The 24,354-nt window shown below is 36.9% G+C and overlaps 1 protein-coding gene across 1 annotated transcript in view; it reads right to left on the bottom strand.

Moving 5' to 3' along the window:
• Positions 1-24,354, bottom strand: part of TMEM163 (transmembrane protein 163) — a 269,409-nt gene that overhangs the window by 40,675 nt on the left and 204,380 nt on the right. The gene's annotated exons all lie outside the window — the stretch shown is intronic.

Raw genomic sequence — 24,354 nt, 5'->3', positions numbered from 1 at the left:
TAAGCCCACAAAGACCTCTGTCACTGACATGTGTGGTCTATACCCAACAACATGCCTTTTTTTTTTTTGCAAGATGTGTGACAGCAAGTGGAGGAAATATGGAAGCTGGCTTGCTTAAGTCTGCAAAAAGGCATCCTTTGCCATACTAATGAGGACAAATTTCCAACTGCCCTGACACTACATGTGTTATACTATTACCCAGGGAAATGCAAGTGCTGGCTGAATAATACATGGGTATCGATTTACAGACCCAGGTGAAATTAAAACAGTCACTCTCTTTGCTGTATCATTTAGTCTCTTGAGCCAATGAGGAAAGCCTGCTGATGGAGAGACCACTGCTCCAAAGAGCAGCCTGCAATTTCTTCCCCCTGATTATTAAATTATATTGATGGATTGCTGTGGATTCACATTCAATAATTTTTTTAATTGAGTTTCCATCACCAAGGGTCAAGGAGGATTAAGGGTCAGTGTTTACCAAATCAGGTGAGGAAGGTAGGAAGCTTCAACTGCCAATCATGACTATGTCACATGTTAGAGCCTGCAAATGGTCATGGGAGACAAGATCCCTGGTGCTCCTGGGCTGTTTTACAGATCTGACAGCTCCGAACCTGTGAATTCTCTTTAAAGAACAGATTGACAAGCACCAAGGGGCTGGAGGTCACAATAGGTCACTGGATGCTGTTAAAGTTGGGGAAGCAGAGGCAGCCAACAAGCTTTCATGTCCTTGGAGGACAAAGAGGGTGTTTTGAAGTGTTTTGCTAACATATTCAGGGACTAGGACTGGCTTCTGTCAAAGAATGCACCAAATCAAACACAAAGGATGCACCAAGTCAGACACCCATATTCTGACACACAAATGACACTGGGGGTGGGGAAAAGCAGAACTTCATGACAATGGAACAATTCACAAATGGAGGCCAAAATGTTGCCATTTAATCTAAATGGTGAAAAATCTCCCTTTGATGCTTGTTGATTATTGTGCAAGGAAGGCAGAACACAGACATAGCTTGCTGCCCAACCGATACCTATAATTTTGGGAGACCTAGAGACTGAAGGAGTCACAAAAGACCCGCCTGAAATTGATTAGCTTGAGCCTATTGGTTCCAGGGGATATTTATAGGGGGGTTATTAGACCTTCAAAGCCCACAAAGCAGCATTTATATATAATGTGTCCTCAGCTTAACTCTTCTAAACATTCAGGAGGTACCCAGTTGCCTATTATTTTGGCTTGAAAACAGTGTGGGCAAGAAAGCAAGTTGGAATTGGAGCAAAGGGGCCAGCTCCTTTCAGCTGCCTCCATTTTCTTTAATATTTAATTTTTCATATTTCTTTAATGGCTAAAGGATAAGACGGCTTTTCCTTTCATTTTTGCTCAGGGTCAGGAGTTTAAACATGGGCTACTGAAGGAGAATATCATTAAAAACAGCAATGCTATCAAAGGCAAAATTATGTGTGGCTGACATGATGCTTCTAAAAATTTAGGAGAAGCAGTAGCTGAGTACTGAGCTTGGGTTTTCAGTCTGTCCTTTGGGATGGCTACTCCATTAGCAGCTATGTGATTTGGGAATTTCAGTAACTTCTCATGGTCATGAATATATCACACCAATTCCCAAACTACATCACTACTGACTCAAAATGCTAAGATGGAAAAATGGAGGCAGATCTAGTAGCTTAGAATGAGCCAATAATCGATCCCTCAACACTTATACAATATGGAATGAAAAAATATGTGATCATGCATACTCTTTAACTCTCATATACACTACATGTTCTGATTACAACTATTATCTATGTTTCCTGGTGACATAGATCTACCCTCCCCTCATAGTACACATGGAATAAGAAAGAGGCAGATGTGATCAAATGTGAGCACTGGTATCTTGAGCATCAAAAATGTCTTAGGAAAAGAGAGTGTTGGGACTTCTCATGGCAAAAGAATGGCTGTCTCACATTGAACATTTAAGTTGAAAAGGGCCTAAAAGGTTCACTGGTTCATTTATTTTCAGTTAGACAAAAAAAATGACTGGCAATGGTCTGACCAAGCTGTAAACATTCCACAGCATGTGAATGTTGATGGACTTTTTTTAAATAAAATACAAAACTATCAGCATAATGTGCCATAACAACAAAAATATCATATCACTATATCAATAGATGCAGACAAACTTTCAGAAAAACCTGGGAAGACCTACATGAACTGATGCAAAGAAGTGAGCAGACCCAGGAGATCATTGTATAACAGTAATAGCAATATTTTAAGGATCAACTGCTAAAGACTTAGTTACTTTGATTGATCAAGACGATGATCCAAGACACTTCCAAAGGACCGATGATGAAAAATGCTATCCACCTCCAGAGAGAGATATGATAAACTCTCAGTGCAGATTGAAGCATACTTTTTTCCTTTCTTTATTTTTATTGCTTTATCTTGTCTGTGCTCTCTTTTACAACATGGCTAATATGAAAATATGTTTTCCATGGCCTCACATGTATAATCAGTATCAAATTGCTTGCCTTCTCAAGGAGACAGAGGAAAGAGGAAAGGACAAAATTTGGAAATAAAAAAATTTAAATGACTGTTAAATTTTTTTACATGTAATTGGAAATATTTAATGAAATAAATAATATATATATATATTTTAAAAAGGTCATATAGAATAAATAGTTGCCTCCATTTTCTCTCTTCTCACTCTCTCTCCTTAACTCTCTACAGTCTGGCTTTTGACTTCATCATTTAACCAAAACTACTCTTTCCAAAGGGACCAATGGTCTCTTAATTGCCAAATCCAATAACCTTTTCTCAATACTCATCCTTCCTGACCTCTCTATAACCTTCAACACTGTCAATTGGTCTCTTGTCTTTGATACTCTCTTTACCCTAGGTTTTTTTTTTTCCCTAATGAATATTAACACAACTTTATTTCATTTTGTTTTATTTTGGGAATCCAAGGGACTTTTAATCTTTTTTTTCAACTTTTTTATTTAATAGCACTTTATTTTTTCCAATTACATGTAAAGACAATTTTCAACATTCATTTTTTGAAAGATTTTGAGTTCCAAATTTTTCTCCCTCTCTCTCCTCTTTCCTCCCCAAGATGGCAAGCAATCTGATATAGGTTATACATGTGCACTCATGTTAAATGTACTTCCATATTAGTCATGTTGTGAAAGAAGAAACAGAACAAAGGGGGAAAACCATGAAAAAAAAACAACAAAAAAAGCAAAAATAGTATACTTTGATACATTCAGACTCCATCATTCTTTCTCTAGATGTGGATAGCATTTTCCATTATGAGTCTTTTGGTATTGTCTTGGATCATAGTTGATAATCACATAATGTTACTGTTACTATTACAATGTTCTTCTGGTTCTGCTTACTTCACTCAGCACCAGTTCATGTGAGTTTTTCCAGGTTTTTCTGAAGTCTGCCTGCTCATCATTTCTTATAGCACAATAGTATTCCATCACATTCACATACCACAACTTGTTCAGCCATTCCCCAATTGATGGGCATCCCCTCAATTTCCAATTCTTTGCCACCACAGAAAGAGCTGCTATAAATATTTTTGTACATGTGGGTCCTTTTCCCATTTGTATGATCTCTTTGGGATACAACCCTAGAAGTGCTATTGCTGGGTCAAAGGGTGTGCACATTTTTATAGCCCTTTGGGCATAGTTCCAAATTGCTCTCCAGAATGGTTGGATCAGTTCACAATTCCACCAACAATGCATTAGTGTTCCAATTTTCCCACATTTCCCCCCAAATTTATCATTTTTCTTTTCTCTCACATTAGCCGATCTGATAGGTATGAGGTGGTACCACAGAGTTGTTTTAATTTGCATTTCTCTAATCAATAGCAGTTTAGAGCATTTTTTTCATATGACTATAGACAGCTTTGATTTTTTTATCTGAAAATTTCCTGTTCATATCCTTTGATTATTTATCAGTTTACCCAAGGTTTTGGGGACACTATTCTCCCCTTGTTCTCTTCCTATACATCTGGCTGCTCCATCTCAGTTTCCTTTTTAGATCTTCATCCAAGTCATACTTGCTAATCATGGGTATTCCATGGGGTTCTATCTGGGCAATCTTTTCTTCCTGTATACTATTTAACTTGGTGATTTCATCAACTCTTATGGATTCAATTATCATCTCAATACTAATGATTCTCAAATTTACTTATCCAGCCTAACCATTCTGCTGACCTCCAGTTTTGCATCTCCAATTGCCAATTAGATATCTCAAAACAGATATCCCATGGACATCTTAAACTCAACATGTCCAAAACAGAATTCATTATCTTTCCTCCTAAATTCTCCTTCCTTCAAAACTTGCCTATTACTGTCAAGGGCAGCATTTCCTCCCAGTCTCCTAGGCTCACAATCTAGGGGTCATTCTTGACTCTTCACTCTATCTCCCCACCCTTCCTGCCCCCATATTCATGGGGCAGCTAGGATGGTACAGGTTGGAGTCAGGAAGATCCATGTTCAAATCTAGTTTCAGACACTTACTAGCTCTGTGACCTTGGGCAAGTCATTTGACCTCTGTTTGCCTTAAAATGGGGATAATAATAACACCTACTCCCAGTGTTGTTGTAAAAATCAAATGAGATAATAATTGTAAAATACTCTGCACAGTGCCTGACATGTAGTAAGTGCTATATAAATAAATGTTGGATTAATATTGTTATTATTATTATGATCATTATTATTATTTCCCATCTGTTGCAAAGGTCTGTCAATTGTACTTTTATAACATCTCTCTTAAAATGTCCCCTTCTCTTCTTTGATATAGCCACTGTCCTGGTAGAGGCACTTATCTCCTCACCTGTGATTATTTGCAATAATTTATTGGTTGGTATGCCTCACACAAATTTCTCCTCACTCTAGTCCATCATCCACAATGATTTTCGTAAAGGGCAAGTGTGACCATGCCACCCCTCTGCTCAACAAACTCCAGTGGCTCCTTACCACCTCCCAGATCAAAATTCTCTGTTTAGCATTCACAGCCCTTCATAACCAGACCAACTCTAACCTTTCCAAGTCTTCACTCTGCCCCCCCTGCCAATGTACTTTTTACCTCCTTTCTGTTCCTCAAAAAAGATACTCTATCTCCCAACTCCAGACATTTTCACTGGCTGTCTCTGATACATGGGGTGCTCTCCTTCCTTATCTCTGCCTCCTGGCTTCCCTGACTTTCTTCAAGTTCTAGTTAAAATCCCACCTTCTACAGGAAGTCTTAATTCTAGTGCCTTCTTTCTGTTATTTCCAATTTACTCCATATCTAGCTTGTTTGTACCTAGTCGTTTGCATATTGTCTTACCCATCAGATGATAAACATCTTGAGAGCAAGGATTGTCTTTTATCTTTCTTTCTTTGGAACCCCCAATGCTTAGCCCAGTGCCTGACCTATAGTAAGTACTTAATAAATGTTTATTGACTGACTAGTCTCACCCACCTCTTAGAGTTAATAATAGCATTTATATAGCACTTTAAGATTACAAAGAGCTTTACATATATTATCTCATTTAATCCTCACAATTCTGGGAGGTAGGTACTATTAGTATTCCCATTATAGATGAGAAAACTAAGACAGAAATAAATTAAGAGAATTGTCTAGAGTAACACAGCTAATAAGTGTCTGAGGCCAGCTCTGAATTCAGGTCTTCTTGACTCCAAGTCCAATATTCTAACTATTGCATTCTTCTTCTTATTATTATTATTATTATTAGGCTAGGCAATGGGGTTAAATGACTTGCCCAGGGTCACATAGCTAGTAAGTAATAAGTGTCTGAGGTCAGATTTGAACTCAGGTCCTTCTGACTCCAGGACCGGTGCTCTATCCACTGTACCACCTAACAGCCTCACTATTGTATTATCTTTAAAATGCAATAAAAGTTTTTGGGTTTTTTTTTTTAGCTAGGCAATGGGGTTAAGTGACTTGCCCACAGTCACACAGCTAGTAAATGTTATGTGTCTGAGGCCAGATTTGAACTCAGGTCCTCCTGAATCCAGGGCCAGTGCTCTATCCACTGCGCCACCTAGCTACCCTGCAATAAAAGTTTTTTTTATTAATACCTTTAAAAGCATAAAATTATATCTTACACCTATATTCAAAATATTGGAAATTGAGAAGTAGACACTTTTATAAAGAATACCATATTTTGATTCCTGAGCTTAGCCTAAATCTTTGCCAATCAGAAGAAAACCATTTCTTATGTCACAGTTGAGGTGAGAAATATACCACTTTACAAAATGGTGAACTGTCCCACATATTTCGAAGTTGTTAATATTCCAGTCCAAGTGTGCTCAGGTCACCAGCAGGGAATATTCCCTTGCTATCTATTTGGCATATTCACAGCTCTTGAATAATGTAACCATTTTTCAGCAAAAGCATTTCTTACCCTCTACATCCAGTAACAGCTGTTATATTTAGCCTGCTATTTACATTCTTTTCTGCTCTTATCAACTCTTTTTTTTTATTCTAAGTATTGCTCTATTATATTCCAACTTCCAGGCTGAACAGGCAACCCTGTGGGTGCTTAATGGATTGATTACATTCAAGCAAAAATGTAATGCTTAGCAACTTAAAATTTTAGGCCAGTTCTATTTTTATCCTACACAGATAGGACCAAGGTTCCCACCAGCCTTGCCTCTTTATGGTCAGGTTTTGCCCAAGCTCAGCTACTGAACTCATCGACACTCAAACTATAGCAGGCAGAATGTCATGCTGTTTCTGTTAGCTTAGAAGCTGGAGATTCTCCCTGGATGTTCCCAGGACTGGTGAAGAAGCAGATTCTCTTAGCAACCTAAAATATTGGTCTGAATCTTTCTGACAATAATTGAGTTGTTCATAGCACAGAATTAGGAGTTTCTCCACTTCTTTGTCCTATCTAAGGGGGTTTAAAAGTAGAATCATCAGAGTCCACTGATGACAGAGCTACCTTCTAGAATATGGCCAGATTGTGTTTGCTCGATGTTTATTTTAATGTAAGTAAACATAACCCCAAATGAATAACTTTAAATTTGTGCCACCTGGCTGCCTAGAGAAGAACATTAGAATTGAAGTCACAAGACATACTTGGATTCAAAGCTCAGCTCTGCTTCTTACTAGCTCTGTGATTAGTAGGAAATCTCTTGACCTCAGTTGTTGCATTTGTAAACTGAAGATAATATTTTTGCTATATTACTCATGAGGCTGTTGGGAGGAAAGCAATTTAAAACTTACAAAGTATTCCTTCAATAAGTTATTTTTTCACATTTATTTTGTTTTTAATTTATGGGATAAAACAAGTATTTTCATGACATAATATAACAAAAAAGATGATTGCACATGAAACTGCAAATCTATTATGTACAACTTGCTATTCCTTTAAATATGTAATAAAGTTATCATATAAATTTCTTTTTTCTCTTTTTTTCTTCCCTACCCCCTGGCCCTAGAAATGGCTACCATTAGACACAAATAGGTGTGTGTGTGTGTGTGTGTAAAATTATTCTATACATACTTCTATTTATCAGTTCTTTTTTCTGGATGCAGATAGTGCCTTTCTTCATATGTCCGTTAGAGTTAGTTTGGATATTTGTAATAGTTAAAATGACTTATTTGCTCAAAGTTGCTAAATGGCTTGCCCAAGGTCATCTATACTTGTCAGAATGTCACAGTGGAAACCCAATCAAACCATCAATCCCTATACCAAAGTCAAAAATCGATTGATATTATTGATAATATTGATTATCGATTGATAATAGAAAGGAAAATGCATTTGCTATTCCATCCAAAATGAGATCATTCCTTATCTTCTGCCAGTTCTAATCCAGCCTGAGCATTGAGAATTTAAGGAATGACAGCTACCACTTAGTTTGGGATCATAGATTTAGAACTAGTAGGGACCTTAAAGTTTAGCTAGTCCAACCTAATTTTTCAAATAAGTGAACTGAGGCTCAGAAAAGTGGAACAACTAGGTCAAAGTCAAGCAGTAAGGAAAATAGTAAGGTTTTGAACTCTGATTCCAAATCCAATATTCTTTCCACTGCATCATCATTTTTTATTCAGTTCCACAGAACTTACCCACAAATGAGAAAAGTCTTAGCATTGGGTGCTAGTTAAAACCCTGAATTCAGTAAAGAGACCTAGTTGTGGCTTTGTCATAAACTGGAATTAGGAACTTTCCCAAGTCAAATATCTCTTTCTCTTTCTCATACTTCTGATCTGTCAGGGTTATAATCCTTATTTTACCCACTACACAGTAATGTTATCAGGATTATTAATAAGGAAAGAAACAAGGGTTTATTTAGCACCTACTATGTGCCAGGTACTGTGCTAAATGCTTTACAAATATTATCTTATTTGATCCTCACAATAACCTTGGGAGGCACATGCTATTATCATCCTCATTTTACATGTGAGAAAACTGAGGCAGACATTGGTTAAGTGATTTACCCAGCATCACACAGCTACTAAGTGTCTAAGAACTCTTCCTGGCCCCAAGCGCAGGGCACGCTATGCACTGTGTCATGTAACTGTTCTTATGCTTTTTGATTTGATATGAGGATTATCTGTATGTAATGATTCTGCTAGGGATTGGACCTATGATTCCATTGGTATAAGGAACTCTCAAGTGAAGAAATAACCCTCTACCTCTGCAACTTAGCATCTTCTCTGCAATTTACAGTCTTAAAGCTTTGCCTAGAACAATGAGAGATTAATTGTCTTGGCCAGGGCCACACAACCAAGTGTCAGAGTCAGGACAGGTACCCACTTCTTGATGGCTTCAAGACCAGGTCTAGCCACGAGACGATATGAGTTCACTGAGGGGAAGAAATGTCTAAGGATGAGTAACAGACTAAGGTTAGAACCTCGGGGAACACCCACAGTTTGGGGGCTAGACTCAAGGGGTTCTTAACCTGGAGCCTATGAACTTAAAAAGATTTTGATGGCTATTTCAGAAAAAATTATTTTTTGCAATCCTATCTATTTTATCTTATACATTCAAATAAACTATTCTGAGAAGGAATCCAGTCTTTATCAGACTGCCAAAGAGGTGACAGACAATGACATGACATAGAAAAGGTTAAGAACTGCAGCTATAAAATAGCAAAGCAGTTTCCTTTGTAGCAGATGAAATACTATGGGCACCCTACCATAAAAAATTTTCTAGTGGGCATAATACAATAAGGTTTCATGGAGGAATATGAAAAACAAAAAGAACCGCTGCTATAGCAATCTGCCACGGTAATAGAATATAAAAGCAGAAGCTGGAAAGTACAGTCAAAGCAATAACAATTGGAGATGGGACCTAGAAAGAAAGAGTGGTCAAATGCCAAAGAAAGATAGAAAAGGATGTCTGTAATTTTAATCACTGAATTGAGCAAAAGAAAAATCACTGACAAACTTCAAGAAAATATTTTCAGTAAGATAGCAAGAGAGATCACCTCCTATCTATGTTACAGTCTGTTGCCAGACTAATCTTCCTAAGGTACAACTTTGAAAAAAAATCTTTTTTGGCTAGGCAATGGGGTTAAGTGACTTGTCCAGGATCACACAGCTAGAAAGTGGTATGTGTCTGAGGCCAGATTTGAACCCAGGTCCTCCTGACTGCAGGGCTGGTGCTCTATCCACTGCACCACCTAGCTACACCTAAAACATATTTTAAAGAAGACAAAAAGATTCTGTATCTTTATAGGGTTTGTTTTGGTGAGTGATTTGACAGTTTAAGGTTTATTTTAAGCACTTAGAGAATCTAAATTGAAGAAGGGAAATGGAATAATAATACTGACACAAGGTCTGCAAAGCACTTAACAGATTTTAATTCACTTGAACCCCCCAACTACCCTCTGAGGTAGTACTAAATGTATCACTCCATTTTATAGATGAAGACATTTAGAGGTTAACTATTTTGACCATGGCATAAAAAAATAGGAATTGTTACTCATACAGTTCAAAGTAGAAACAACCTCACTCAGGAATAGTTTCCTTCCCATGATGCAGAGTTCTCTACCTTTCTCTCTCAGTCCTTTCTTGTTTCTCTTCCTTCCTTTCTTCCTAAATCCTTTCCCTTGTTTTCTTCCTTTCTCCCTCAATCTTTTCCCTTTTCTCCTTTCTTCTTCCCTTAATCATTTCCCTTTTTTTTCCTCCTTCCTTTCTCTCTCATCTTTTTTCCTTTCAGAGACTGTCAGGTGGATATGGACCAGTGAAAGCAAAGATTTAATTGTTCTAAATAATTTTTGATAACTAGAACATCAAAGCAGTATTTCATGAGCCATGGAAATGGCTGAGCTTTAGAGAATCCCTTTTATAATATGTTATTCCTTGTAGTGAGATTCCCTTGTACTTGACAAGTACCTGTCAGCTAATTAATCATATTACACATGCATGGAAAGGTATAGATGTCCATTCCTTACTATCCTGCCCAGTCATTGTTTTTCTTCCACTGAGATAAAGAACTTGAAATAATTTTGGCCAACATTAGAACTAAATGGCCACCTCACATTTGCCTGAACAGACTTCAATCCAACACAAAATGACTCTTACACTCTGAGGTTAATGTGAGATATAAGATGTTTCTTCTCACAAACCACAACCACTTTAAAAAACTCTCCATCCTCATTTCAGCCATTTTGCCTTTTCACTGTGGCCAGCTGATTAGCAGAAAGAAAGAATGGCATGTCAAACTAAATCTTGTTCAATCACCACAAGCAACCATTGCAAAGTCAGACAATTGACAGTATTAGAACAAAACTTACATCAAATCTAATTCAAAGTGAGTGCAACAATAGCTCAGAATGACCCTCATCTTACTTGGGGAGAGGGGGAGGAGTATCATCTAGTTTTCACATTTAAAATATCAGGGATGGGAAGAAAAGAATCAGGAGACTTTGGGCAGAGCTCTGTCTTTCTCATGAGATACCTCAGTGGTTAGGTATCAGAGGATATCCCCAAGAATCAAAGGGCAGAGGGGCAATCTGAGCCAGATTGTTATCATTCAGTGGGCTTAATTCACAGGAACATAGGAGCTGGAAGGGAGATTCAAGATCATCTAGCCTGACCCCAATTAGTTCTGAAATGAGGAAAGAAGCCCTGGCAGCTCAAGTACGTCCACTGTCTCCACACTTTAGGTATGCTGGAGCACTCATACATACTTGAGCCAATTGTTAAATTTTCAATGTGAGCATTTACACTCAGAAACTGATAAATGCTACAGATCAGGCCTTGATTTATTGTTTTGTAAATATCTAGACTTCAGAAAGGTGTGGAGGAAAGGTTATTGATGCACATTAAATTTAAAAGTATGTCACACATTTTGAAGAGTCGATTGTAAAACATTTACTAGTATGTTTCTGTCCACACCACAAATAGATCTGGGTCATCCCCCTGAACATGAAAAAGGAACTTAGTGGATAACCCCCAAAGGGGTGTGAGTTTTGAAACAGGATGTGAGGGATTTTATTCTGGTTAATAGATCCCTCTGGTACAATGCTGAAGAGCACCAGAAAATCTGATGTCACCTACATGAATACTAAAGAGACAAGGCCCAGATGATAGCTTGGGAAATAAGTGAAGGAATGAGACCTACATTTTCATTCACAACCTATACAATGCAAATTTGTTTTGCTTCATTCTGCTTGGGGGGGGGTGGCCCTATGGATAGATAGAGAGCTGGCCTCTGAGCCAGGAGCACCTGAGTTTAAGGCCTGCCCTGGTGCATACTCACCCTGGGTAAGTCACTTAATCCTCTGTGTGCAAAGCCAACTCTCTAAGACTTTAAGTTGCAGAGAAGGTGCTCATCTGCATTGGTACAGGGACTTCCTCAGCTGAGAGTTCCCTATGCCAATGATATTGAAGATCTAGTCCTTATCCCTGTATTTATTTGTAACAAGGAAGATGATAGTTATAAGTGGAAAAAAAAAAGAAAGAAAAGAACATCAATGAAGCATGTAAAAATACAAAGAAAAGAGCGGAAAGAATTTCAGAAGGGGATATAGACAAGAAGGGCCATGTATGCCCTTAAAATAATACATAAAACAAGCTATACATGATAGATTCATGGTTTCACAATGCAAGCATCTTTTTCTGACCTTTGTATATGGATATGCTCATGTTCATTGATGACTATTAAGTTTATAATTTAAAAAGTTTTAAAATCACTGTAAAATGGAAAATAAGTGAAGGGTAAAACCTGCTTTTAACAACTGAATAATGTAGGTAAGTTGAACAGGACAAAATAAAATGTGTCAAGGAGAAAAGTAAATCTCATAGGAATAGAAATCTTCAGGACTGTCAAAGAAAACAAAAGTAAGGTCAATAAAAGATGACCCAAACTCCAGGAGGGATCGTTTGAGTGTCAGACTTTTCCTCTTCAACGGAATTAGAGAGGCTACAAGAATGGCCCAGAGTCATAAGGAACAACTGGAGGCTTATACATGGAGATAAAGACCAGGAATTAGATAGTGAAAGATTTAGGATGCACCATTCCTGGGAGCAACGCCAAGACGAAAACCAGAATATCTCTATTCAATATCCAGGGCAATTCAGAAAACTATGTTCTTTTCCCTAAAGCTTTGTCTTTCTTGCAACTCCATCATTTCACACATAACCTTCTCTGTATTTTTGATGCTTTTCATTTATCTTAGTTTTTTAGAATTACCCTTCTAAACCTTATAGTTTATGTGGAAAGGAACAGTGTTTCCACACATGGCATAGTAGAGTTAGGAATTCGTACTATGGTGTTAACAAGTGCCTGGATCCACTCCAAAGACTGGGGAAGTCAAGGAAGTAGAATCATCAAGGATGTGTGTGTGTGTGTGTGTGTGTGTGTGTGTGTCCATGTGAAAGGGGAAGAGACCCCAGGAGAAATAAAATAAGGACTGGCTGTGGGGAGAGGAGCTCCTATGTAACAGATTGACATCTCACTTACTAGACAAAGATGTTGAGAAGTAGAATTGGGAAAGATAATGAATTTCTCTGCAAAAAACAAACAGGGTATAAATCAAATAGCTAAATATATATAAAGCATTTTGCAAGTTTTAAAGCACTGGATAAATGCTAGCTGTAATTGTTGTTGTTAATAAAGTCACTTTAGCAACAAAAATCTGTTGTTTATCTTTGAGGCATTTAATATGAACTTGAATTAGCAAAGAGGTAAGACATCTTAGATGAAAGTTACCCAGTCTCTCTATGCCTATCAACCATGACATCTCAGCATTAACCAGGAGTAACTGACGTGTACAAACTGCATGGTCAATTTACAAATTTTTAGCTAATCAAAGGAAATGCATGGAGGTAGAAAGAAGAGTGAGCCCAAATCCCAAAGACTTGGTTTTTAGTTCTGGCTCTGTACAAATTCATCTGGAAAACCTCAGGCAAGTCACTGAATGTCTCTATGCTTCACTTTTCTTATCTGTAAAATGAAAAGAATACTATCTGACTTACCAACCTCATGCAGTGATCATGAAACTGAAATATAAACAGTCATGTAAAGTATGTTCACCAATACAAGGGATAATAACATTTTTCTTTTATCAGAACTGTGATTTCATCCATGAAGGAGGCTCCCAGTGAGTAGTTTCTATGACCAATGAAATGCAGAGTAGCACTTCTTCTACAACTTTTGAGATCAAAGAGTTGTCTAGGGTAATAAGAGAGTAAGTTGATGGCCCAGATGGGCAACCAGTACGTGTTAGAGGAGGGATATAAGCCCAGACTTTCCTGGTTCTGAAGCCAGCCCTATTTAATTTATATATAGATTATCTGTAGACATATTGATAAATAGTATAATAATATTGCATTATACTGTGATATAATTATAATAATCATATTATGTCTATTATATCTATGTATTATAGATACAGGATATATTTTATGCCTATATATCATATAGAATATATTTTGTATATCACATATCCATTATGTCTATGTTTAATTTAGATCTATATGGATCCATAAATCTCTATGTTACTAGATTTATATAGGCTGGCTCTATCTCACACTTCCTCGATATAGGTCCCACATAATAGTATTACAAACTGTTACAATTTTGTGCATATAAATTAAAGTGCTGGTAGGATGACTAGGATTATGGAGTTTAGAGGGAGAAAGAGATCATTTAGTCTAGGGATTAGCAAACTATGGCTTGAGCACCTGCTGGCTAATTTTATATATATGTATATATATATATATATATATATATATATATATACACACACACACAGACATATAGATAATTATGTTTAATCAATTAATTCAGTTTTAGTTTTCAACTTTCACTTCCACAAGCTTTTGGGTTTTAAACTTTCTCCCCACTAGTCTTCTCACCCTCCTCCCCACCCACATGGCATGCAATCTAATATAGGCTCTACATACACATTCTTATTAAACATGTTTTTACTTTAGTCACATTGTAAAGAAGAATTAGAACCAATGGGAAGAACCATGAGAAAGAAGAAACAAAACAAAACAACAACCAAAAAAAAGAGAGCAAATAGTATGCTTTGATCTGCATTTTGACTCCATAGTTTTTTCTCTGCATGTGGATAGCATTTTCCTTCATGAACCTTTTGGACTTGTCTTAGATCCTTGTATTGCTGAGAAGAGCCAAGTCTATCAAAGTTAGTCATTGCACAATATGGCTGTTACTCTGGACAATGTTCTCCTGGTTCTGCTCATTTCACTCAGCATCAGATCATACAAGTCTTTCCAGGTTTTTCTGAAGTCTGCCTGTTCATCATTTCTTACAGCACAATAGTATTCCATTACATTCATATATTACAACTTGTTCAGCCATTCCCCAATTGATGGGCATCCTCTCGATTTCCAATTCTTGGCCACCACAAAAAGAGTTTCTATAAATATTTTCATATGCATGGGTTCTTTTCCCATTTATATGATCTCTTTGGGATACAAACCTACAAGTACTATTGCTGGGTCAAAGACTGTGCACAGTTTTATAGTCCTTTGGGCATAGTTCCAAATTGCTTTCCAGAATGGTTGGATCAGTTCACAACTCCACCAACAATGCATTAGTGTTCCAGTTTTGCCACATCTTCTCCAACAATTTTTATTTTCTTTTTTGGTCTTATTAGCCAATCTGATGAGTGTGAGGTGGTACCTCATGGTTGTTTTAATTTTCATTTCTTTAATTAATAGTGATTTAGAGCATTTTTAATGACTATAGATAGCTTTAATTTCTTCCTCTGAAAACTGCCTGTTCATATCCTTCAACTATTTATCAATTGGGGAATGACATGTATTCTTATAAATTTGACTCAGTTCTCTATATATTTTTGGAAATGAGGCCTTTATTAGAGACATTGGCTTTAAACATTGTTTTCCAGCTTTCTACTTCCCTTTTAATCTTGGTTGCATTGGCTTTGTTTGTGCAAAAACTTTTCAATTTAATGTAATCAAAATTATCCATTTTGCATTTTGTAATGTTCTCTATCTCTTGTTTGGTCATACATTCTTCCCTTCTCCATAGATCTGACAGGTAAACAAACTATTCCTTGCTCTCCTAGTTTGCTTATGATATGAGCTTTTATAACTAAATTGTGTACCCATTTTGACTTTATTTTGGTATACAGTGTAAGATGTTGGTCCATGCCTAGTTTCTGCCATATTATTTTCCAGTTTTCCCAGTAGGTTTTGTCAAATAGTGAGTTCTTATCCCAGAGGCTGGAGTCTTTAGATGTATCAAACAGTAGATTTCTATAATCATTGACTACTGTGTCTTGTGTACCTAACCTATTCCACTGATTCACCACTGTATTTCTTAGCCAGTACCCAGTAGTTTTGATGATTGCTGCTTCATAACACAATTTAAGATCTGGTACAGTTAGGCCACTTTCCCTTGCATTTCTTTTCATCAGTTCTCTTGATATTCTGGGCCTTTTGTTCTTCCAGATGAATTTTGTTATTATTTTTTCTAGCTCTATAAAATACTTTTTGTTAGTTTGATTGGTATGGCACTGAATAAGTAAATTAATTTAGGTAGAATTGTCATTTTGATTACATTAGCCCAGCCTACTCATGAGCAACTGATATTTTTCCAATTACTTAGATCTGACTTTATTTGTGTGAAAAGTGTTTTGTAATTGTGTTCATATAGTTCCTGAGTTTGTTTCAGTAGGTAGACTCCTAAATATTTTATAATGTCTACAGTAACTTTAAATGGAATTTCTCTATCTCTTGGGCTTCATTAGTTGGACTTTATTAGTACTATGTAGAAATGCCAATAATTTATGTGGGTTTCTTTTATATCCTGCAACTTTGTCTAAATTTGTTTATTATTTCAAGTGATTTTTTTACTTGATCTCTAGGATTCTCTAAATATACCATCATATCATCTGGAAAGAGTGATACCTTTGTTTCTTCTTTGCTTATTCTCATTCCTTTAACTTCTTTTTCTTCTCTTATTGCTAAAGCTAACATTTCTAGTACAATATTGAATAACAGTGGTGATAATGGACATCCTTGTTTCACTCCTGATTGTATCGGAAATGGTTCTAGCTTATCACCATTACATATAATGCTTGCTGATGGTTTTAGATAGATGTTACCTATCATTTTAAGGAAGACTATTGATTATGCTCTGTAGTGTTTTTAATAGGAATGGGTGTTGTATTTTGTCAAAAGCTTTTTCTGCATCTATTGAGATAATCATATGATTTCTATTAGTTTTGTTGTTGATATGGTCAATTATGCTGACAGTTTTCCTAATATTGAACCAGCGCTCCATTCCTGGTATAAATCCTACCTGGTCATAGTGTATTATTCTTGTGATAAGTTGCTGTAATCTCTTTGCTAATATTTTATTTAAAATTTTTGCATCTATATTCATTAGGGAAATTGGTCTATAATTTTCTTTCTCTGTTTTGGGTCTTCCTGGTTTAGGTATCAGCACCATATTTGTATCATAAAAAGAATTTGGAAGGACTCCTTTTTCACCTATTTTCCCAAATAGTTTATATAGTATTAGAATTCATTGTTCTTTAAATGTTTGATAGAATTCACTTGTAAATCCATCTGGCCCTGGAGATTTTTTCTTAGGGAGTTCATTGATGGCTTGTTCAATTTCTTTTTCTAAAATGGGGTTACCTAGGCATTCAGGGGTCCTGGTGTTGGTGCATGCCTGTTCTACCACTCTGGGACCCAGGATCTCCCACAAGGGGCTTGCCACTGGCTTGCTGGGACACCTCCTGCCCTATACTGCTCCCCTTCCACCAGAGCAAGAAAGACCTTTCCCGTTAATCCCCCAGATTAACCCCTAGGCTACAAGAATGCTGCACCTCATATTTCTGCTGGTGCAGCTATTCTAGTGTTTTTTCTGGGGCAATATTTTCTGGGTTTTTAGAGGGCAATAAGGGAGAGTTACTTACTTCTTGCTTACTGCTTGACTTACTTCTTGCTCTGCTATCTTGGCTCTCAGATCTTTTTTTTTTAAACATTTTTCAATGTACCGGCTCAGTACCAAAGGAGGCAGCAGGACAGGCTATCCCTTGATTTTACAGGTGAGGAAACTGAAGGTTAGAGAAGGGAAGCAATGTGTCTGAGGTCATCCAGGTGGCATTAAGTAGCACAGATGGGAGGTTAAACTTGTCTTATGACTTTAAATCCACTGATCTTCCCACTATATGCTGATCCTAAGCATAGTACTTATATCATGTATATTTTATGCAATAGAGAGGTATATGGTGGATGTTGCATTATAAATAAGGAATTATGAAAGAGTCCTGGAGTAAGAGACATTGTCAAATAAATTATGAATAAAAAAATGGGCTGGTCACATGGCAAAGGGAAGATTGACCAGACTATATATTGCAGTAGTGTCTTCATTAAGTCAAAAGAAAGTAAGGAAGGCCTAAGCTCACTGGATCCCTCCCACCACATACCTCTGTACCTCCTACCCACATGGTGAACTGTTATAAGACGGCAGTGACTAGAGTTACACAGGATGGGCAGGCATGGGTTGCAATCAGCATCTTTGGATGGAAGACCTGAATTAAGCACTAGGTTCACTTGAGTATTAGAGTATGTGCATACATGTGCATATATGTATATACAAGCATGAGAGGCATTTTGGTATAATGGACAGAGTGCTTTCCTTAGTATCAAGAAGACCCAGAGTCAAATAGGCTGTATGATCATGGGAAAGTCACAATCTCTCCGTGCAGCAGGCAGCTGTCTAAGTTTTTCAGTATGTGGTACATTGGAAAGAGCATTGGATTTAGAGGGAGAAGGATTAAGTTCAAAGTATACCTTTTGCTTTTTCTGCCTGAGTAAACTTATTCTGTTTCCTTATCTGTAAAATGAAGGGTTTGTACTAAACAACTTAAAAGTTCCCTTCCAGTTTTAATATAATGATACCATGATCTTAAATTATAGACTAGTTACTAATGTGCATCAATGAAGGGAATTTCCATACCTGGAGTTCTTCACTCCAATAAAACTAGGTCTAGAACAAGAAAAAAATATGCTCACATTTTTACAGAAGGTTATTTTCTTCTTTTCCCAAAATCTATTTCATTTACATTGCAAAGAACCTCCACATACATTGGGAAACAACACAGCTTATGTTATTTGCACATTATGCCCTAGCAGCTGAATGTTTAACTCACATTATACATAGCATAAGAGAGAATAAAGTTAGCATGATTGCTTCAGAATAACTCAATGAGAGTGAGCAACATCAAGGCTTTTATCCAAAGAACTTTACAATTAAGAAATTGGTAATTACAGTTCCTACTCAAAACTTATGCACTGTTGTAATTGTTCTCATTCTAAAAAAGTTACATAGATTAAATTATCATCTTAAAAAAACTTGGTTTGTAATGTGACTGGGGGAAAGCAATGGAATGTAATGCATAAATCAAAAATGTAAAATGAAGTTTTGTAATTTGGGATAATGTTCAGAGTACCTATTAATTCCACATTCATATCATAGAATAGCATGGCTCAATGGACCAGAAAGGCAATGAGTAACATTCTCCTTGATTCAGATACTGATTGAAGAGAATAGCTTAGAACAAGGCTTCAAATAGGTTAATTTTACATAGTATGTCAGCATCTGGACCTGTTGAACTTAAGACAATGCCCACAAGTCTCTCTTTATCTCTCCAGCATTTCAAATATTCACAGACTAATGGGTCAAGTGCTGAACGGCACAGGTACTCATTTGCTTAGCATTTAACAGCAATACTCAGAGTCAGAATACCTGGGTTCAAGTCTCAGCTCTTGCCACAAATTTGATGTGTGACCTTGGATAGTTCACTTTTATGATTCTCAAATTTCCCATCTATAAAATCAAAAAATAAGACTAAATAATCTCAAGGTCTCCTGATCTTAACACACACACCTGAGAGAAGGATGCCTGGAAGCTGACCAATTAAAAAAAAATTTTGTTTTTCTATTGACATTAATAATCCTGTCTGGAGATAAATACTATCCAATGTATTCAAGAATAGAGTAAAATGTAACTTCTCATTAATCTTATGGTATTCTATCTATCAGGATTTTCCATTAACTGGTACACACATAATACAATGATAATTAGCATTCATAATGATGTCCCACAGGTACTATTAAATCCTGAAGTGCCTTCTATTCAGAGAATTTAAGGGAGAAAGAGGATTAGAAAGTAGTGGAGAGTAGAAGATAGTATGGAGCCGAATTATTTCATTATAAGGTCAAGATAGGTAAGAGAAGAAAATAAAGTCAGAGCAGGGGTACCTGAAAAAATACTGAAGGCTGGAGGTTTCAAGATGGGTGAATAGTTTTAGGAATGGTGAGACACAGGGTAAGATGAACTGATAGGATGTTTTGGTCATTTTGATTGAGGAATGTCAGGTGTTTTTGTTTTTTGTTTTTTAATTAAGAAAGTGAAACACTTGGAGATAATGGTGAAATCCAAGGAATGACCATCCCTGGGCATGCCTTAGTTGAAGAGGAGGTCTTGGGATATGAGGGACTAAAGACATAGGAGGTTAGGGTGAGTGAGGGAGCATCAGTATGAATGTTGAAGCCTCCTAATATAAGAGCAAGAATTGGGGAAGTGAAGAAAGTTATGAGCCACAAGTTAAATGCTTTGATAAAGGAAGGAGAATGAGCTGGAGACTAGGAGTCAATAAACACTATTACATGTACAGGATGAAAAATGTTGATAGCATGAGCTTCAAAAGGAGAAGACAGTAGCCAAGGGGAAGTCTGGAAGCAACAGTGGAGAATAAGTAGTATTATGCTTTCTCTTCAGGATCAGAGTGTTAAGGGATGTAAGAGAAAGTACAGCAAAAATAGAGAGGATGGCCAGGGCTGAAATGTAATCTGGGGATGTCAGGTCTCAATGAATGCAAATAAATGGAAGGAGTATAAAAGGAAGAGTCAGAATGGGGAATTTTGTTCATCATGGAATGGGAACTCCAGAGGGACACAATAGAGGCCAGGCATAGTTTGAGTGGGACACAAATGAGGTTTGGCTGATGGGGATGGGGAATGAGAAAATGAGAGGTAGGAGCTGGGGGTAGTTTACACCTAGGTGGCTGACATTATTACATCACATTGATATATGTAAAACACTTTGCAAATTTTGTCATTTAATTTGTTCACAAGCCTATGATGTAGTTACTACAGGTATTATTATCCATGTTTTGGAACTGAGGAATTGAAGTTAAGAAAAGTCAAAGTACTAGCCCAGAGTTACAGAGCTAGTAAATGATGGAGGCATGATTCAAACCCAGGTTTTCCTTACTTTTTCCACCATTCCTCTGCCTCTCTAACAAAGAGTTTTTAAAGAGTTTTGAGCAGAAATGACCTATACATGAGGGAAATTAACTTGGTAGTAGTATAAAGGATAAATTAGAGGGCATAGGGAATGGAAGTAAGGGAAAAGAAGGGAAAGGAAATGAATAAGTATTTTTTTTGGCAAGGCAATTGGGGTTAAGTGACTAGCCCAGGGTCACACAGCTAGTAAATGTCTAGTATCTGGTCTGTGACCAGATTTGACTCCACGGCCAGTGCTCTATCCACTGCACCGCCTAGCTCCCCCTGAATAAGCATTTATTAAGCTCCTGCTATTTGCCAGGCACTGTGCTAAGTGCTTTCACAAACTACTTAATAGGCAGGCCAACTAAGAAGCTGCTATAATAAATAATAGACATGAGTAGCAATGAGAATCTGCACTAAAATTATTATAGTAGGAATGCTGTTGTTGTTCATCCTTCATTCACTAAGAGGACCAATGACATCCCAAGGGGGATATCTTAACTAGCAGGTGAATTGAATTTAAGCAAGGCAGAGCTGTGCAGTCATCAGTCTTACTGTCTCCTCTAGAGTCATCAAAGTTCAGTGGCAAGACAAAAGTTGAGACAACTGGTGATGGCCCAAAGTAACTTTGGCCTTTTGAAATTAAGGTCTTTTGCAGGTCTCAGATTGTCTGAAGCAATGCCCATTCAATGACTAAGGGCTGGGTAAGAATTGAGACAAAAGATGGCCTAGTTTATCATTAGAAAACTATCAGTGTGGGTTGGGAAGACCCTCCAAAAACAGAAAACAATTGCTATTTACACTCATTCTAAGCCATCAAAATCTAAACAGTGAGCAACAGAAGCTTGGACTAGGCTAGGGCTTATTATTGTCCATTCAATGAAATCCAGAGAGATTTGGGTTCAAAAATGCAGTCAAGTAGCTTCATTTGAATCACAATGGGCTTCTTAAAAGCATGTTTTTCCAGAGCTATATTTCAAGAAATCAGAAATGAAAACTGTACAGGACAAAATGTAAATGGTCTCAGCTTTGGATTGGATTGTTCTTTTTTTAAGCAGTGGAAGCCTACGTTTTAGGCCAAATGGGCAGCAACCTTAGTCTCCCCTTTTGGCCTCAGTAATATCACATACACACACACACACACACACACACACACATTCATTCCCTGGTTGGAGCTATTTAAGCTGCTGTCCTTAGGAATGGCCTTCACAAGGAGAAGGGATACTTCTTACTCTAAAACTGTAGTAAAAGGGTAGAGAAGAAAGAAATAATGTTAATCCAGTTTGAGGTATAGAATTGGGCAAAAAAGGAAACTCCAAACACATTACTGTAATGGGAACAAGCAGTTTAGAACCATAAAGGATATTAGAGATAAAATAATTCAATTCTCTAATTTTAAAGATAAAGTAAACTGAGGTCCAGAAAAAGTTAAGTGAAATGTCTAAGAATCATGTGAAATAGGAATGATATAAGCCATATAGGACAATTTTAGTCCAAATTTCCAAGGGGAAGGCATAGGGAATATACTTTATATTCTTAGTATACACAATATGTTCTTAAATGAAAATATATGAACTCCTTAAAAATTTTATAGATTCATAGAATTAGAGCTATAAGGGACCTTAGATATCATCTAGTCTAACTCCATCCTTTTAGAGATGAAGAAGCTGACACCTAAAGAGGCTAAGTAATTTGCCAAATGTCACAAGGAAAGAGCAGAGTCTAAATTTGAATCCAGGTCCTCTGATTCTAATTCAGTGAAATATCCACCATTGCAGTGCTTTTTTGTTTTCTAAATAAAATGCCTTATTTTATACACTGTGTAGATCTAGATTAGATTCAGAATAGGCTGCCAAAAAGCCTTTTCCAAACAAGGTGTTAAGTATTTTACTAGTAGGGTATGAGGAAGGTCTAGCAAATTATCATTTTAGCTGGGTTCCCAGATGTCAGGGCCAGCCCAGACGTTTCTACCTATGCCGTATTCTCTCTTCAGTGACCCAGTTAATTACCCATTATCTTCAATTTTCCCCTGCACTATATTAAACTCATTCATTGAAAATACACATACTATTAGTCATTTATACCATAGTGTGAATTTAAGACAATGTGCATTCTTTCCAAGGGATACTTATCTCCTAAGTCTCATGCCTAACTAAGGAATGGAAGACTTTTCCATTATTCAAAGAATTTCATATGTCATTATGTCATTCTCTAGAGAGAAAAGATGTCAGATAAGAAGGAAGCCCTTCTTTGGCCCCTAAAATTATACTATGTAATAACATCCCAAATTATACTTTGGCCAATTAAGGGTCAAAAAGAAATGAAACAACAGGTAAGGGGGAAGGAAAAGGCTGATGTCCCAATTTTATAAATATACTCTAATCCCAACACTGACTGCCAAACTGACCCCTTTATGCCCCATTTTTTTCCATCTTTGTTATCTCCACCAGTCAGTGGGGATATCAAACACTGAAATTTGTAAGATCTATTTGTGTGACTCCAGTCTCTGTTATAAAGAGAAGGAATACCTTGAGGTAACCTCTGGGACTACAATATAACTGCCTTCAGAAGCTAAGGAAATGCACTTCAATGTCATCTCCTCAGTATAACCATAAAATCACTCCTAAATAACGAGAATTCAGGAAGAGCCTGCCATATTTCCTCCAAATAGGTTTCCCTGCATGATCCTAAACACAAATTATATAAGGTCTAATAATTCTGGTGTTGCAGAGGTACTACAGACTCAGCCTGACTCACCCAATCACGCGCTATAAGATCGGCCTAGATTTTACCTCTGAATCACTGCACAGTTTGTGTACCTAAAAGAGTTATTGGCAGGGCAGGGCTTTCATCTCAGAGTAATCACAGTGGCTGCCTTTTGGGCAGATTCACTGATAAGAAGTTGTTCAAATATTCCTACTCTTTGGGCATTCTTAGAAAAAAGATCGGAGTGCAGGTAATGATTTATATCCTAAGAGCTAGGCATCCCATAGGAGGATCTTAGTTGGGATTTTTTTAAGTCATGGAGATTTTAAAAATCATACCCAATGTCATTTTTTCCCACCAATTCAAAGATTAGTTTGTGCCACTGGAATTTCTATTGCATTGGAAAACCTAATGCAAATAGTTTTATGTACTGAAGTATAATACAATCTAGGAGGGAAGGGAAAGGAGAAAGAGGAGGAAAGACCATTAATTCTACTGAATGGACAAAGAACGACAGATGGAAGTAATGTGAAATGTATCACTTTGCCATATGTGAAACAAATAGATTCTCAATACAAAAGATCTATTTAAAAATATGTTACCTTAAAGTAAAAAAAAAAAAAAGCATCAAACTCCAAATATCTATAGAGAATGATTCTGAACACAGTAGTGACAAAGCAGATGGCCCATATGTAGAGAAAGGCTGCTTACGTTTTCTCTGTTTCTGCTCTTCAAGTTATTCCCCTCTGTGCTATAGTCAAGTTACCAAAATAAACATGAATTCTCATATCCTTCCTAAACATGGACATGCTGTGTTATTTTTCAATGTGACCATCACTCCCAGCAAACTTACTGGTTTGAGGACTGCAAAGAAGACTGGTGACACTACAAAAGAG

This window comes from Vombatus ursinus, unplaced genomic scaffold (genome assembly GCF_900497805.2).
Source record: "Vombatus ursinus unplaced genomic scaffold, bare-nosed wombat genome assembly UNPS02014816.1, whole genome shotgun sequence".
Classification (NCBI taxonomy): domain Eukaryota; kingdom Metazoa; phylum Chordata; class Mammalia; order Diprotodontia; family Vombatidae; genus Vombatus; species Vombatus ursinus.
Note: the sequence above shows the minus strand (reverse complement) of the source record. Positions and strands in the feature narration are given on the sequence as shown.